At 36.0% G+C, this 17,175-nt stretch overlaps 1 protein-coding gene across 1 annotated transcript in view; it reads right to left on the reverse strand.

Annotated features, from left to right (window-relative positions):
* lrrc20 (leucine rich repeat containing 20) overlaps window positions 1–17,175 on the reverse strand; it is a 114,142-nt gene that overhangs the window by 9,982 nt on the left and 86,985 nt on the right. The gene's annotated exons all lie outside the window — the stretch shown is intronic.

Raw genomic sequence — 17,175 nt, forward strand, 5'->3', positions numbered from 1 at the left:
TTTGCATGGAGCTCAGGCTTGCCCAGTGTGATAATAGCGGCGCTTATATCAAATTATGTTTTAATGATACAGTATTTACATTTGTATCTACATATACAGTGGTGTGAAAAACTATTTGCCCCCTTCCTGATTTCTTATTCTTTTGCATGTTTGTCACACAAAATGTTTCTGATCATCAAACACATTTAACTATTAGTCAAAGATAACACAAGTAAACACAAAATGCAGTTTTTAAATGAGGGTTTTTATTATTTAGGGAGAAAAAAAATCCAAACCTACATGGCCCTGTGTGAAAAAGTAATTGCCCCCTGAACCTAATAACTGGTTGGGCCACCCTTAGCAGCAATAACTGCAATCAAGCGTTTGCGATAACTTGCAACGAGTCTTTTACAGCGCTCTGGAGGAATTTTGGCCCACTCATCTTTGCAGAATTGTTGTAATTCAGCTTTATTTGAGGGTTTTCTAGCATGAACCGCCTTTTTAAGGTCATGCCACAACATCTCAATAGGATTCAGGTCAGGACTTTGACTAGGCCACTCCAAAGTCTTCATTTTGTTTTTCTTCAGCCATTCGGAGGTGGATTTGCTGGTTTGTTTTGGGTCATTGTCCTGCTGCAGCACCCAAGATCGCTTCAGCTTGAGTTGACGAACAGATGGCCGGACATTCTCCTTCAGGATTTTTTGGTAGAACAGTAGAATTCATGGTTCCATCTATCACAGCAAGTCTTCCAGGTCCTGAAGCAGCAAAACAACCCCAGACCATCACACTACCACCACCATATTTTACTGTTGGTATGATGTTCTTTTTCTGAAATGCTGTGTTACTTTTACGCCAGATGTAACGGGACACGCACCTTCCAAAATGTTCAACTTTTGTCTCATCGGTCCACAAGGTATTTTCCCAAAAGTCTTGGCAATCATTGAGATGTTTTTTAGCAAAATTGAGACGAGCCTTAATGTTCTTTTTGCTTAAAAGTGGTTTGCGCCTTGGAAATCTGCCATGCAGGCCGTTTTTGCCCAGTCTCTTTCTTATGGTGGAGTCGTGAACACTGACCTTAATTGAGGCAAGTGAGGCCTGCAGTTCTTTAGATGTTGTCCTGGGGTCTTTTGTGGCCTCTCGGATGAGTTGTCTCTGCGCTCTTGGGGTAATTTTGGTCGGCCAGCCACTCCTGGGAAGGTTCACCACTGTTCCATGTTTTTGCCATTTGTGGATAATGGCTCTCACTGTGGTTCGCTGGAGTCCCAAAGCTTTAGAAATGGCTTTATAACCTTTACCAGACTGATAGATCTCAGTTACTTTTGTTCTCATTTGTTCCTGAATTTCTTTGGATCTTGGCATGATGTCTTGCTTTTGAGGTGCTTTTGGTCTACTTCTCTGTGTCAGGTAGCTCCTATTTAAGTGATTTCTTGATTGAAACAGGTGTGGCAGTAATCAGGCCTGGGGGTGACTACAGAAATTTATATTGAAATTGAAAATTGAAATTGATAAACCACAGTTAAGTTATTTTTTAACAAGGGGGGCAATCACTTTTTCACACAGGGCCATGTAGATTTGGACTTTTTTTTCTCCCTTAATAACGTAAACCTTCATTTAAAAACTGCATTTTGTGTTCAATTATGTTATCTTTGACTAATAGTTAACGGTTTTTGATGAGCAGAAACATTTGTGTTGTGACAAACATGCAAAAGAATACGAAATCAGGAAGGGGGCAAATAGTTTTTCACACCACTGTATGTTGGAATGGATTTACGAATATTCTTCTCAGACAATTTGTGGCTACTCTGTTTTGGCCACTAAAACTTACAGACCCAAGCAAGACACCCAAAGGTAAATATTAAAAACAAATAAATTCACATTCCATGGGACTGGAGAATAACCTTCAACGTAAGCAGATGCTAAAAAGTGCAGAGTGTAGGCCACAGTTTATGGTAAGTGTCTAGATTGGAGCCACGTGCCTTACATCAAAAATAATAATGAGATATCATTGTTTTTACTTATTTTATATGTGAACCGGCCTATATCAATGCATAATAATTGTGGAAACCTATTCTCAGGCCCACAGAGATTTCATTTAGATTTTGTATGATCTAATTAACTTAAGTTATATAACTTATTGGTGAGTCTTTGCTGTACTATATGTTACTGAAATATACTTTTTATTTTATAAGAGGCTTCAATAGAATATATATTTTCTCAGGCCATGGTATATAATCTCAGTTTACTAGGCAAGAACTCCAAATTTATAAAAGCAATTGAGCAGCAACTCCAGAATAATTTAAAAAGCAAGATATTATTCACATTTTCATTAAAAGTAGACAGCGGCCAGTGGCATCATTATACCCTGATGCATTTCGAGGAACTCCACCACCCTATTCTCACTTAAGACATAAGTGACATAATTCTGTTTATTGTTCCTTAAAGGGATATTAACTGGCTCTATTTTTTTTTTTTTACACCAAGTTCAATAAAACCCTTGTTAGTTAACAATTTAAAGTGTCTAACTGAAGCCTGACCTCATTTTCTGCGGAAGTAAGGTGCTCTCTGATCATGATCACCCTATGAGTTGTTTATTTGCATTCACGAAGAGAAATAACATTAGATTTGCTTATATATATTGCTATATATATATAAGCCTATCACAAGCTCATTTGTGTTTACATGGTTTCTTTTTAACTTATTCTAGAGTTGCCTCTTGATTATTTATATTAATGTGCTAGAGACAGAAATGCTTTTGCAAGCATGCCCCTGACAAACACCACTGCATCAAATGGTCAAGGTTTTTCCTTACGTTTACGTAAACTGGACTACTAGTAAAGCAAGGTAAGACAATTTATCAGAAAACTCCTCTCCTGTACTGCTATGTGGTGCTGTTTTTTTCTTTTTTTAAATGCCTGTCTCTTGCATGCCTGTCTCTTGCATGCCTGTCAGGTCTAGTAGCAAATCAAGTCCCAGGCATCCCAGTGAAATTTGGTCTCCTTGTCATTTAGGTCTGTTGGACATGTACAAAGTTTGGCTCATTTTTCGGGGCAGATTTATTCTTGGTTGTTCAGGCTAGTCAGATGACACTTGTGTGCAGCAATTTTAAAATAATGCCACTGCTTATCAGCTGGACTGAGATCAGGCTTTGACAGTGCCATTTTAGGACCTACACATTGCTTGTTCTTAAACCACTTGAACATTACCTTGGTCTTGTTTCTGGGATCATTGTCCTGAACTTTCTCTGAAATATGTCATACTGGAAAAAAATAATTTCAAGTGCTTAAAAAAAAAAAAGATATCTCAGAGAAAAATGTAATTTGCTATCCAGTCTATAAGAGGACTTGGCAAGGGTCTGAATGCTTTTGAAAGCAACCGCAAATACTTTTTCTTAAATGTAAATACATATGTAAATGCAGCATGAGAAACACAGTGACAAATACCTATGGCAGATGACATTTTGAAAAACTACCAAGTTGTCTAAAATAAATTGGAATGAAATATGCTTTCAGTCCTGAAATGCCCAAGGCTGCATGAGGTTTATCTTTGCCAGACAATGCTATTTTTACTTTGAGACATTTTGTACCTCAATCAGTTCCCAGCATATAACAAATCTTTAGACTTCTGTGTAAAGTGTTTTCCATTAGAATTGCATTTCTGCCTTGTAGTTAACGTGTATGTTTTTTTCTTCTCCATAATCTCTGTTGGACAGGTGTACCCATAGCCTATTTCTGCAATTTGAAACACACTTTTTATCAATTTTGTGCGGCAACTATCACTCGTAAATTGCTCAGTGAGGGGTTAGCGCAATCTGTTGTTCTGCCAAGGTAAATTGTAATGTCCTCGAAATCAGCAATAACTAGGAAATGGTTTTCTGGCAATTGGTTAATTGCACAAACCTGTAGTTGGACACCAATTTGCAGCCCTGCATTCTAATTATTTATTAATAATTATTTTTATATCTGTACTGGTTTAGTGGCATTAATTTTATTATACACACATATCTATAAATAACCTGGATACATAGATTAACCTTGGAATTAAATGGCCCCACATATGTATTTACATTTAAGAAAAAGTATTTGCGGTTCCTTTCTTCTTTTTTTTTTTTCTAAGCACTTGAAATTATTTTTTTCCAGTATGACATATTTCAGAGAAAGTTCAGGACAATGATCCCAGAAACAAGACCAAGGTAATGTTCAAGTGGTTTAAGAACAAGCAATGTGTAGGTCCTAAAATGGCACTGTCAAAGCCTGATCTCAGTCCAGCTGATAAGGGAGGGAGATGAGGAGGATCATTTTTCTTTAAAATATCAACAAACTAAAGCCACTCCTTTAGATAAGAGAAGCAGCTTATTTGCAGCAGCTTAGGTGGTTCTTCACGGTGCAGGCAGCGAGTATGTGGAATGCCTTGCTGGGTAATATTGTGTTGGTAGCATCTAAGAAAGCCTTTAAGAGAGGCTTGGATGATCATTTAAACAAGCATAAAATCCAAGGCTATTGCATCATACATACATTTCAAGTACAGTTTAACCAACTGTAAGTGCTACTAACATGCTTCCAATACTTTCACTTTGTAGCTATACAATTTCACAAAGGGAAATATCTGCCATCATGAAACACGCGGGTGCTTGGCAAGAGTTTTGGAATAAACAATAATTAGCTAACTTTTTTTCTCGTCTCTTCCCTGTTGAGGTCATTCAGACTATGAAAAGGTAAAAACAGATTTTAAATAAAGAAAAAAAAACAAAAGTCAAGATAAATAGCACTATTATTAGTCATTTGTAATACATAAAAATATGTTAGAAACAGTTAATATACTAAACATTTTAAACAGAAGTAAACTCATGGGAAAACCTTGGGCAATAAGATTTTCAATGTATGAACAAGACCACTTAGTTTACCAAAGAAGACAGAATGGAAGAGATAAAAAGTTTTCTTTTCTCTTGTACTTAGGCTTATAGATCTCAAGGTTAGAATTTGCAAGCAGGGTATAATATTCTCTGCTGGTAGGTTAAGGAAGTAATATACTGTACAGAATTGAAAGTAAATTAAATAGTCACCAGTTTATTATGTTTGTAACATTATGCCTCCCTAGGAGATGAAACTGCATCATTAAGAATGAGAATGTAATATATTGCTTTTATGCATTACAAAAAAAAGACAAAGCTATATTTAAAAGAAAGATAAATTCCTAAAGTTTCTGGTAAATTCGATTTTCCCGATTTATTCTTGGTGCCTAGTTTTTAACATTGTCTTAATTATGATAAACTGGGCTTTAGTTAATGTGTTCAGTAGTGATGAGATACCGTATATACCGTATAAGCCGATCCAAATATAAGCCGAGGTACCTAATTCTACCTAAGAAATCTGGAAAAACTTATTGACTCGAGTATAAGCCTGGGGTGGGAAATGCAGCAGCTACTGCTAAGTTTCAATAATCAAAATAAATACCAATACAATTACATTAATTGAGGCATCAGTGGGGTATATGTTTTTAAATATTTATTTCAAAGAAAAACAGTAAACTAGTTCTACTCAAAGTAGAGAAGGTGGTCAACAAAAACAATATGAGTACTACCCCACGTTCATTGTAGACCCGGTCCCGGAGGACACGTAAGGGGAAATAAGTATTGCAGCTGGGAGTGGGCCAGGGCACTGGAGGGTCTGGTTGCTGGTGGCCTAATTTGCACACAAAGGACAGAGGGTGCTAGTCTGGAGGGACCCATGGCACCCGACTCGAGTATAAGCCGAGGGTGACTTTTTCAGCACATTTTGGGTGCTGAACAACTAGGCTTATACTCGAGTATATACAGTAATCTGTCCCATTTTGCTTTGGCAAAAAATTCACAAAACTATGGAGAAATTCACGCAGGTCCCTTGTGACTTGTTTGATGTGTAAAATATTTTCGTGACCGTGCCCGTTTTATGCTGGCGCGCCTATTTTGACGCAACCGCACCCTTTTTTACACGACCACAACTTTTTTTGCCGTGACCGCAAATTTTTGCTGGGAAATTTCGCTGAAGTTTTGAGAAACAATTTGCCAATAGACAAATGCCGAATTTCGTTGAGAATCCATGCCTGCCAAAAAAAATTGCTGATCACTAGTGTTCAGGGTACTCAGACAACAAAGTGTTTGAGAATAAAAAAAAGTGAAGATTAATTATGACTAAAAGGTTTATATGAAGTATATAACAATAGTTTATGCGTATCTGTAAAGGTTTTTTTTTTAAATACCTTTCTCCCTGCATTCAGTCTCATGTCATTTCTACAGCACAAGCAGCTCATTTAAGCCACTTCCAAATTTTCCGTGAAGCTCCGCTCCCTTTTTCATTTCTGAGCCTTCCATCTGTCCTGGACTGTGAAGGTGGTCAAAGAGGTGTTTGCTGCCATTATTTCCATTGGAGCAGGAAGCCAAACCATGCACAGCAGACACGTCTTTGTCTTCACATTTAAAGAGTGAAAAAGAGCTCAGGAACAGGACGGAGCTTTAGGCTAGACAAGGAAGTAGCTAAAATGATCTGCACTTGAGCTGCTTGTGCTGTAGAAACAACACAAAACTGAATGGATGAAGACAGGTATGTTATTCTCTGGGCTGTATAGTCTTTTAGGGGCTTTTATGATAAAAGGCTTATTTATCCTTTAAAGTGATACTGACACCAAAAAATTTCTTTTAAAAATATGAAACTACTTCCAAACCTACCTATAGGTCCTGTTTCTCTACATAAATCCTAAGGAAGATCCTGAGCCCGACTGTCTGGCAGCCCGACTGTAGCTTCTCAATCTGTCAAAAGGACTACGTCATAAACTGGGAGGATTCAGCTTGCTTCAAAGAGTTCCCCCTCCCTCCCTCGCTCCTTGCATTGTGAACTAGATAGCAGGCAGGCTTAATCTTTCCATTACCTGCCTGCTTCAAAGGGCTGCCGCCCTACTGGCTGTCAGTATCACTTTAAGCACATTTTCCATTCTGAGCAGCTAAAAAAGTATTTTTTCCCAAATTATATTATTTCTGCTTCTTGGCACAGATCATTATAGGTACAATTTCAAAATTCTTGTAAAGATTCCCACAAGGATTTTATGCTATTTATAGCAATATTGGACATTTTGAGTTTATTTTTGCAATCACATGAGCCTGCCAAATCTCAAATGAATTTTAAGAACCTTTTGGTTTAAAATCTGAAAATACAACTCCCACTGACTTCTCCATAAACTCTCCAGCTTTTGGGAACTCAAATTCCATTTCACAATTCTTGCCACAAAAAAGATGAATCAAAGTAAAAAATTAAATTTGAATGTTGATAAATCTGCCCCTAGGTCTACTGGCATTTTGTTTTATTGTTGATTTATTATATTGAACTTTTTTTCCAAAAACAATAAACTGACAAGAGGAAATGTTATTGTTAAAGACTGTGTAACTGTCTGACTTTTTTACATGAATAACTGAAAACTTTAAAACTTGAATTAATTTGAATTAATATTTTTTTTAAAAATTATTAATGGAGGGGGCAGAAATTAAGACATGAGGTATTTTATTATGTATTTTATCACAATTTGATACTAGGAGCAGATTTATCATAATGTGAGTTAGAGCTCACCACACAGCTCGTCACCCACTTTCTAATCATTGCTATTGGATTTTTAGAAGCATATTTATCAGTGAAAGTTTTACCATTTGATACATACACTTCTAAAATGTTGTGACTTTTTCTATGGTGAGCTCTAATCTCGCACTTAGATAAATTTGCCTCTTATGTAGGTGATTGTGCTTTGTTACATGGGGTTAGTTAGCTCGCATTAACCATACTAATTTAGACACACAATAACTAGACAGAGACAATGAGTGAGGTGGTGTAAGGTTGCAGCTTGTTTTATTAAATCAAAGTACAACTTAAAGTTCATTAAATAATAACTTGTACACTTTTTATATGACTGACCATCCTCTGCTAACCTCAGCAGGCCATCTTACCACATTATGAAATATATAACACTGCCATAAACCCGGCCAGCATGTTTGTATAACCTTTTAAACATATTTCCTCCACGCCAAGCCCCCTAAAAAAGGAATTAAACTTTTAGTGGGGCTTGGCCACCTCCCATCTCAATAAGGCTCTGTCAACTGCTGTATATTACTACAATTTAAATCCATCCTTGAGAAACGCTGGAAGGCTCATTTATATCCACAATGACAATGGGTAACTTGCACATTTCCCTGGAGGCAATTGCACATAAAACCACTTTTATTAAGGGTACTTGCTCAAAATGTGCTACTTGATCCGCTCTATCTGTTCCGAATCATGCACTGCTGTGCTTATCGACACAGGGAAATACTGGAGCTACTGCCACCTCTGGAGCAGACAGCAGCTCTAGCACTTCCTGTGCCGTTGTGCCAAAAGAATAGGGTACACAGGCCACTTGAATGTTAACAGCATAAACAACAACAGCAAACATTGGAAATGACACCAGACACCAGGGCGCAATTTCCCTGGATTTGTGACGAAATGCACGCTTCATGGCGGTAGGCACAGTGCAAATGCATCATAAGAATCACCTGTTTTTGTCCACAATGAGGCTGCAATTCTGGGATAAATGCTGCAATTTGGGAAAAATGGCAATTGTGCTTGAAATTACATTTCTTTTACTGCACTTGCGGACATATATATGAGCCTTTCATACACAGAATGCATCATTCAAAAATATGCAAATAATACAATTGAGCTTTTTAGATATGGCAAAAGAAACTTTCTAGATTCCATAAACATGCCACTGAGCTGACAAAATATTGCAGAGAGTTTAAAGAATCTTCCTAAATGCCTGCATCAGCAAACATGAAAAGCCACCTTGTGGTTTCAGACTCAGAAACAGACAGACTTTTTAGAAAGAAGCAGCTTAGAAGGAGGAAGTTGGTTGACAGTCAGAATAAAACATTCTATCCACTCCAAAGAGGAACAAAAATAGTAGGCACTTTGGAGCGCATGCTTGATGGGTGACTTTTTTTCATTACTTTTGGAAACAAAAGCAAACTTTACTTTATACCAGTATGATTCAGCACTCAGAATAAAGTAAAGTAAACAGGTTTAGGAAACTGCATTGCTTTCCCTGACAATATATGTAGTTCCTAGGAGGGAATGGTGAATATACATAGTAATCAATGAAAATTGTATCTGACATTAAGAAACTATTTTATTTCTTTCCCATTTAACCTAACTTATTTTTCCCACTCAAACCTATATATAGCTCATAACAATGTATATGGCAAAGTTGTGTTGCATCATTTTTCTCTACCCACTAATAGAGTCTCCTGTTTTTTATTGTGAACTCTTTTACCCATTGATAAATATGCCCCTAAAAATCCCATAGGAATGAACAGAAAGTGGGGGAATTTTACTGTGGTGAGCTCTAATTTCACACTTTGATAAATCTGCCCCTAAGGGTGGGAGTTGAAATGAAAAAGAAGTGCTTTTTATAATATTCCCTGTGGTCTTTGCAATAGCTTTTACTTCTGTTTCACCTTTCCTTGTCCTTTAATTATTAGTGTTTCAGTTGTTCTGAACAGCCTTATAGATTTTAATGTAACCTATTTATTTTCAAAAGAGTCAGTGCAATAAAATCAAAGCGCCAAGGTCTTTAGAAAGAAAGAGCCTGAAGGGGAGAATAAAAGAAAAACATTTGCTATCTTACTTTATCCTTGACCTACAGCATTCTACCTTCTACCCCTTATCTTGAATCCTATTTTGGTGACTAGCGCATCTGAATTCATCTTCAGTGATTCAATGAAATAGAAAAAACTTGTTCGAGAGAATTACACTGATGACAAGCCATAGTAAAAAAACAAATCCACTTAATTTAAACAGATGATTTTTAACATACCGGTGCAACAGATGGGTAAACAATGTTCTCTGCCAAGTACAACTCACTAACGCATTATCTGATGAAAGCTGAATTCAAGATATTTCTATTAGCATTATTGTGTTTATATAGCTCTTATGTTGCTTCATGTCAGTGCTCAGGTGGATGGATCTCAGCACAGTACAGTAATAGTAGAACAGACTCCTACTTTATTAAACATTTAATACACAGGCCAACAAAATGTATTAGGCATGTGCTTCAGCAAGCCAGTTCAGCATCATGAAAAACTGACAGCCTCATGGATATAATATAAACTATTTAATTTTCAAGGAGTGATGGTAATAAAATCAAAGCAACAAGGTCTCCAAAGGAAAGAATATATATGAAACTCATTGCATTACTTAATAGCATTTAATGCCCATATAATCCTCACTTGGCATTCTATTTCGGGATATGTCTTTGTGTATAAAAATGTACCCATAATATATATATATATATATACAGTATATATACAGGCACTCGCGTAAAAAGTAATTAGATAATGCCTAGGTGCAGACCAAACAAAAATGTAGAGCTATGGCAAAACAGAAGGTACCACACTCACAGGGCTTATAGCAGATCAAAAACGTTTAATAAAAATACATCTAACGTTTCGGCTGCTACAGAGAAGGCTGCTTTGATCTGCTGTCCGAAACATGTAGTGCGTGCTATGCATCTCTAAACTAATAAAAAACACAGAACGCATTTGGCTCTCCAGTGGATTTTTTTATTTTTACATTGTACCTATTAGTAGACCTGGCGAAACCTACACCTCCTCACTGAATTTCACAATTTGTGGCACACCAGCTGTATTTTTCTTTTTGTCACAGATCTGCTATAAGCCCTGTGAGGGCAGTACCTTCTATTTTGCCATAGCTATATTATATATTATATATATATTATATAGTCAAGCTGTGTGTCGGCACTCTAAGCAGTTTAACAAATGGGTGCTGAAGTAAAAATATGTAAATACCTATAAACAGGACCAGCACACCATTTCACAGCAATTCTTCTATTTATTCATTCACGCACGGTGAATATATATATATATATATATATATATATATATATATACAGGCATGGGATCCATTATCTGGAAACCTGTGATCCAGAAAGCTCCAAATTACAGAAAGGCCATCTCCCATAGACTGCATTTTAATCAAATAATTCTAATTTTCTTGTTTTCTGTAATAATAAAACAGTACCTTCTACTTGGTCCCAACTACGATATAATTAATCCTTACTGAAGTAAAAAGAAGCCTGATGGGTTTATTTAATGTGTAAATGACTTTTAAGCAGACTTAAGATCCATGAAGATTCAAATTACTGAAAAACCCCTTATCCAAAAAAGTTCTGAGAATTGTGGATAACAGGTGCCATATCTGTTTATATTTTATACAACAGTTTTGAATTTCCTTGTGTTCGCATGAATCTGAATTCTAATTCTCTTAAATTCAAACAGTTTCTAAACTTATAGAAGATTTCTAGGTTTCCATGTCTAATACCTTCAGTGTATCCGCAGATTTTCCATGAAGTTTAAGTGAGGGCATATGGGTTTTTTTTTTTACAAATACTGTACCCAGTGCCAACGCATTACAATTCATGCCAAATAGGGAAGCTGAACGTGAGCACTTACACCCCAGCTTAATAAATACACCCATTTAGAAAATTGTCCCTTTGCAAAACCGAACAGCTAACTTTTTAACTGAACACCAATGGTTGTACATATCACACTTAGTGCTTTTCATGTCTTCATTTCTCCATCCATGATATTCATATTTATCACCCTAAAAATTTATATAGCCAAAGCGAATAGTTTTTTAAGGCAAAATGAGGACAACGCAGGCAAATTCACCTTGAATATGGTGCCAAATGAAAAGTAATTTCGCCAGCCACAGCACAACAAGAGCAGCCTTCTAGCCTTTCCTCCCCAAAAATCTTTCCACAGAAAACCTTGCTACACAAAAACATTATGAATTATTTAACAAACCTATTTAAAAAAAAAAACAAAAAAAACTGCAGTTCTGGAATTTAAAGTCTTTTGATGTCAAGAACATTTCTGAAAGACCAGATTTTCAAACGCACAATAATCTATTTCATAAAGTTTTAAAACTTCTATGTTTACAATGTATTAGCGAGAAAGTTCAGACATGCAGGAGGCATAGTTTTGTCACCCCTACTTCTGCATCTAGGAGTTAAAGAGGGTGTTTACCTTTGAGTTAACTTTTAATATGATGTAGAGAGAGCTATTCTGAGACAATTTGCAATTGGTCTTCATTTCTTATTGTTTCTAGTTATGTAATTATTTTACTTTTTATTCCACAGCTTTCCAGTTTGGAACTTTAGCAGCTATCTGGTAGCTAGGGTACAAATTATCTTAGCGACCTGGTATTGGTTTGAATGAGAGACTGATATATTTATAGGAGAGGACCTAGAAAAAAAGTAATAAAAAGTAACAATAACAATAAAACGGTAGCCTTACAGAGCAACAGTTTCTGGCTGCCGGGGTCAGAAGAGAAAGGTAAATCATTAAAAACCAAAAAAAATAAATAATGAAGACCAATTTAAAAAAAAAACAAAAAAAACTGCAGTTCTGGAATTTAAAGTCTTTTGATGTCAAGAACATTTCTGAAAGACCAGATTTTCAAACGCACAATAATCTATTTCATAAAGTTTTAAAACTTCTATGTTTACAATGTATTAGCGAGAAAGTTCAGACATGCAGGAGGCATAGTGGGCACTCTTTTATTGAATTCTCATTCTCTGTATGAATGGGAAGACCTTGATAATATGTTTTCGTTCAAGCTCTGTGGGTGAAATGTTTTTGGATTCTATGTTTCCAGAGACAGAAACTATAAAATGTTATGGGTCACTTATTTTTAATGGCAAGCCTCGGGGGTCTACAAGTCTTATCAATGGTAATATCCTGTGTTCATATTGTAGGCACATTCTATGAAACAATATCTTTACAGTCTGATTTATAATTTGTAAGCAATGCATTTCTATTTGCAGTTTCTAATGCTAATATTCACAAATTAATGGTAATGCAAGAAAACACTACCCTATATTCTAATAAGTGACACATGCCTCAACCTCTCAGCAGTTCTTTCAAAGTAGGAAATAGGAGAATGCAAGATATACTGAAAAAAGCCATTATGGGGCAAATTTATCAAAGTGTGAATTTAGAGAAAGATTGATGAGCAGTACTCCGGGGTAAAAAGCTACGAAAAACTATAATATGGAAAGGCTGCAGACATGGGTCTAGCACATTTCGAGCATCACGCCTTTAATTACAACACATAAATACTCGTTTTCTATTCTTTCCTATGGGATTTTTAGAAGCGTATTTATCAATAGGTAAAAGTTAGAATTCGATAAATATGCTTCTACAAGTCCTATAGGAATGAATAGAACGTGGGTACGTTTTTATGTATTAAGATCTAAACTCACATTTTTATAAATCTGTCCCTATTTGTTTGGGACTCACTGGCCCTTTATATAGTTACATAGTTGGGTTGAAAAAAGACTAAAGTCTATCGAGTTCAACCCTTCCAAGTGAACTCCAGATTCAAAAGGGGTAGCAAAAGATTTAATTTTCCTTAGGGAGGTTTCCAATCATAAAATTGAGTTAGACCCATTGTGCCAGGTGGTTACTTGTCCACTGACACCCAAAAATCACCTCCCCCTTTTTTCTTATGCTCCTATACTCCCAGTTTTGCACTCATGGTCCCTAACCTATCCTTTGCATTTCCACATCCCTTCCCGCAGAAATAGGTTATGAAATAATTCCTTTGTCTAATAAACTTTCTGCCCTGTAGGTGTGAAGAATTAGACAAGGTATGGGCAGGAAATATTAACAGCAGGGGATGAAGCTCCCATATTGAAATGTGTTAGATTCCATATTGAATGGAATGAGGTGTTAGAATGGCACAAGTGACTCTAAGGCTTGTAGCAGGTTTACTATACTTATCACAAATAATTTAACCCTTTATCCTGTAATACATCAAAATGAATCACCCATGAAAAAATAATGTTATACTGTGAATACAAGATAATCAAGAAATGCAAAACAGTCCATGACGCCCAACTTTTTGTACCCAGCATGGTCAGGTGCAGGAATGTAACATTATTGTGAATGCCACACCATCAGGCACAAATTGGTGTTCCTTTAATGGCCTTTTCTTGCACTGTTTGGAGCATGAAGAGACAAGCCAGATCTGGAATCCTATGCTTAATGCTTCCCTTGGGCATTATGTACAGGGTTTACTTGCATGCAAAGCACTGTGCTAACACAATGAACTCTGTTCTGTAATTGCTGCAAGCTTCAAATTCAGTTTCTCCAATTTATTTCAATCTGCAGTAAAGTTACTGCTATTTTTTGCCTGTTTGTTTTTTTTTTTGTAGGCTTCAACAGTTGTCAGCTCTTAGCAACATGTTAAGGGAGCATCAAAAGGCTACCCTATACTTACAAAGCTGACACACATTCTAGTTTCTATAATCTCACAAACACCTCCTATTGGTTTGCTGAATATATTATTGCCAGTATAACTGACCCCCCCCAGGTCAGATCGCTGACCCTCCAGAAAACTAGCACAGGGACACAGCAGTCAAGGGGCAAAAGCCAGCTTATGCAGGATGTATTTTGGATGGAGAAGCCATATCTTGTATGAGAAATCAACCCTAAGCCATCAACTCTGATGTAAAAATTTGCTACAGGATATAAGCATATTGTCATTAAATTGAAGAAAAGCTCAGTGAAGTAATTTCTGCTTATTTGCAGTTTTTAGAAGAAAACATTTTGGTAAAAAAAATGGCACATATTTGGTAAAAAGTAAAAGTTTTGTCACCCCTACTTCTGCATCTAGGAGTTAAAGAGGGTGTTTACCTTTGAGTTAACTTTTAATATGATGTAGAGAGAGCTATTCTGAGACAATTTGCAATTGGTCTTCATTTCTTATTGTTTCTAGTTATGTAATTATTTTACTTTTTATTCCACAGCTTTCCAGTTTGGAACTTTAGCAGCTATCTGGTAGCTAGGGTACAATTTATCTTAGCAACCAGGTATTGGTTTGAATGAGAGACTGATATATTTATAGGAGAGGACCTAGAAAAAAAGTAATAAAAAGTAACAATAACAATAAAACGGTAGCCTTACAGAGCAACAGTTTCTGGCTGCCGGGGTCAGAAGAGAAAGGTAAATCATTAAAAACCAAAAAAAATAAATAATGAAGACCAATTAAAAAGTTGCTTAAAATTGGCCATTTTATGACATAATACAAGTTAACTTAAAGGTGAACCACCCCTTTTAAGTACTGCAGGAATCAGTGTTAAAATTTACAATGTTTATACACATTTACTTTTTATTTCATGAACTTTAAAACACAAGAACAAAAAAAAAAAAAATAGTAATTGTGGCCTGTAAAAGTTTGGGCACCCTAGTAAGTCAGCATTACACCTCCTTTGGGACAGACCACAGCCTATAAATGCCTTTTTGTAAGTATTGTTTTCCAATTCTCCCTTACAGGTCACTTTTAATTTCAAGATCTTCTGCATCTTGCATGATCATGATCGACCCACATAATTCTAATAATGTTTTTAATCAGGAGACTGTGAGGACCATTACAAAATCTTTAGGCATGTGTTTCTTCTTGCCTTTTAAAGTATATTTAGGATCATGTCTTGTTGTAGGAGTAAAATCGCTTTTCAGTTTCTTGGCTTCCAGACCTTGCTGATATTTAGTGGAATCCATTCTTCCCTCTACACGTACAGTGGTTCCTGTGCCACAGGCCAAAGTTAAAATGGATCCACCCCCATGGTTAATAGTTGACAAGGTGTTTTTCATCAAAATTTGGCTTCTTCTTTTTCTCCAAACAAACATTTGGTGATTGTGGTCAAAGACTTTAGTGTTTACTTCATCATTCCCACAGCAGTTGTCTCCAAAGGCCTCTGGCTTGCCTAGCTGCTGTTTGCATACCTCAGACATTGACATTTGTGGTGAAGGTGCAGGTGAGGCTTCGTCGTGGTGACTTTTCCATGCAGATCATGTATGTGCAAGCTTGTGCTGGCAAACCTTTTTGCAGCTTTTGCGGTCATAAATGTCATATACTGCCTTTGCCTTTCTGGCCAGCATACAAGCAATTCTCTCTGTAAGATTTCTTGGTTTTCCAGGTTCCACAGTTCCCCTTAATTGCTATATCTTGATGACATTATGGACAGTGAGCTAAAGGCATTACAATCTTTTTATAGCCGTCCTCAGCTCTGTAGGCATCAATTAGCTTAATTTTTAGATCCTCACTCAGTTGCTTAGAGGAGCCTATAGCTGTTGAATGACAGCTGAAATTTTTAGGTTTAGTCATAATGTTTTTTAATCATCTGAACCCAGCAAATAAATATTATAAATAAATATTAAATAATAGAGGACCTGAAAACCACAAATTCATCTATACAATCTTTTGGTACTTCTTTAGTTTAGCTTTTCAATAGCAGTTAGAAGCACAATGAACACGTGCAAAACCCTTGGCATGCAAAAGATGGCAAGCTGCTCAGGACAACATTGAAGGCCTATATTATTACTGTCATAGGGCTACCAAACCTCTGCACTGAGGTCAGTAAATGCAGTATTTAAAACACAGGTATAGCATGTATTAATCTTTTTCTGTAATTTGGTTCACCATACATTTAGCCTGCTAAAAATTATTTAAACATTAAATAAACCCAAAAGGTTTGTTTTGCAACCAATATGAATTAGGATCAAGTTGAATGTACAATTTTATTAATACAGAGAAAAAGAACATTATTTTTAAAAAACAGAATTTAATTTGATTTAAATATATTTATGGGAGATGGTCTTCCTGTAATTTGGAGCTTTCTGGACATAAGAGTTTCTGGCTAAAAGATACCATATCTGTATTACTCACATTATATCTTATATAATATATGTCATATAATAATATATATTATAATTATATCTTATATAATAATATATCATCATTTATATATTATATCAGCACATAAAAAATGAATAGTTTTACTATATAACACACACACACACAGCATCAACATTAATTCCATGGGGAAGAAATACCCTTTCAACAGGTAGCTAGCTGACCATTCTTTTGCAAGCTGGGCTTAATGACTACTTCCAGAATCCTTATCCAGGCATTCTTTATAAAACATCCTTGTTATAAAATATTCTCCAACCAGAACAAAATTATTCCAAGAATTATTTGGACTGAAGAGTGGTCATTTTCAACCAGTATGTAGCTACACCCACACTATGAAACATTCATTGCCCATTACATTAAAACTGATCCC

Source organism: Xenopus tropicalis, chromosome 7, assembly GCF_000004195.4.
Source record: "Xenopus tropicalis strain Nigerian chromosome 7, UCB_Xtro_10.0, whole genome shotgun sequence".
Lineage (NCBI taxonomy): Eukaryota > Metazoa > Chordata > Amphibia > Anura > Pipidae > Xenopus > Xenopus tropicalis.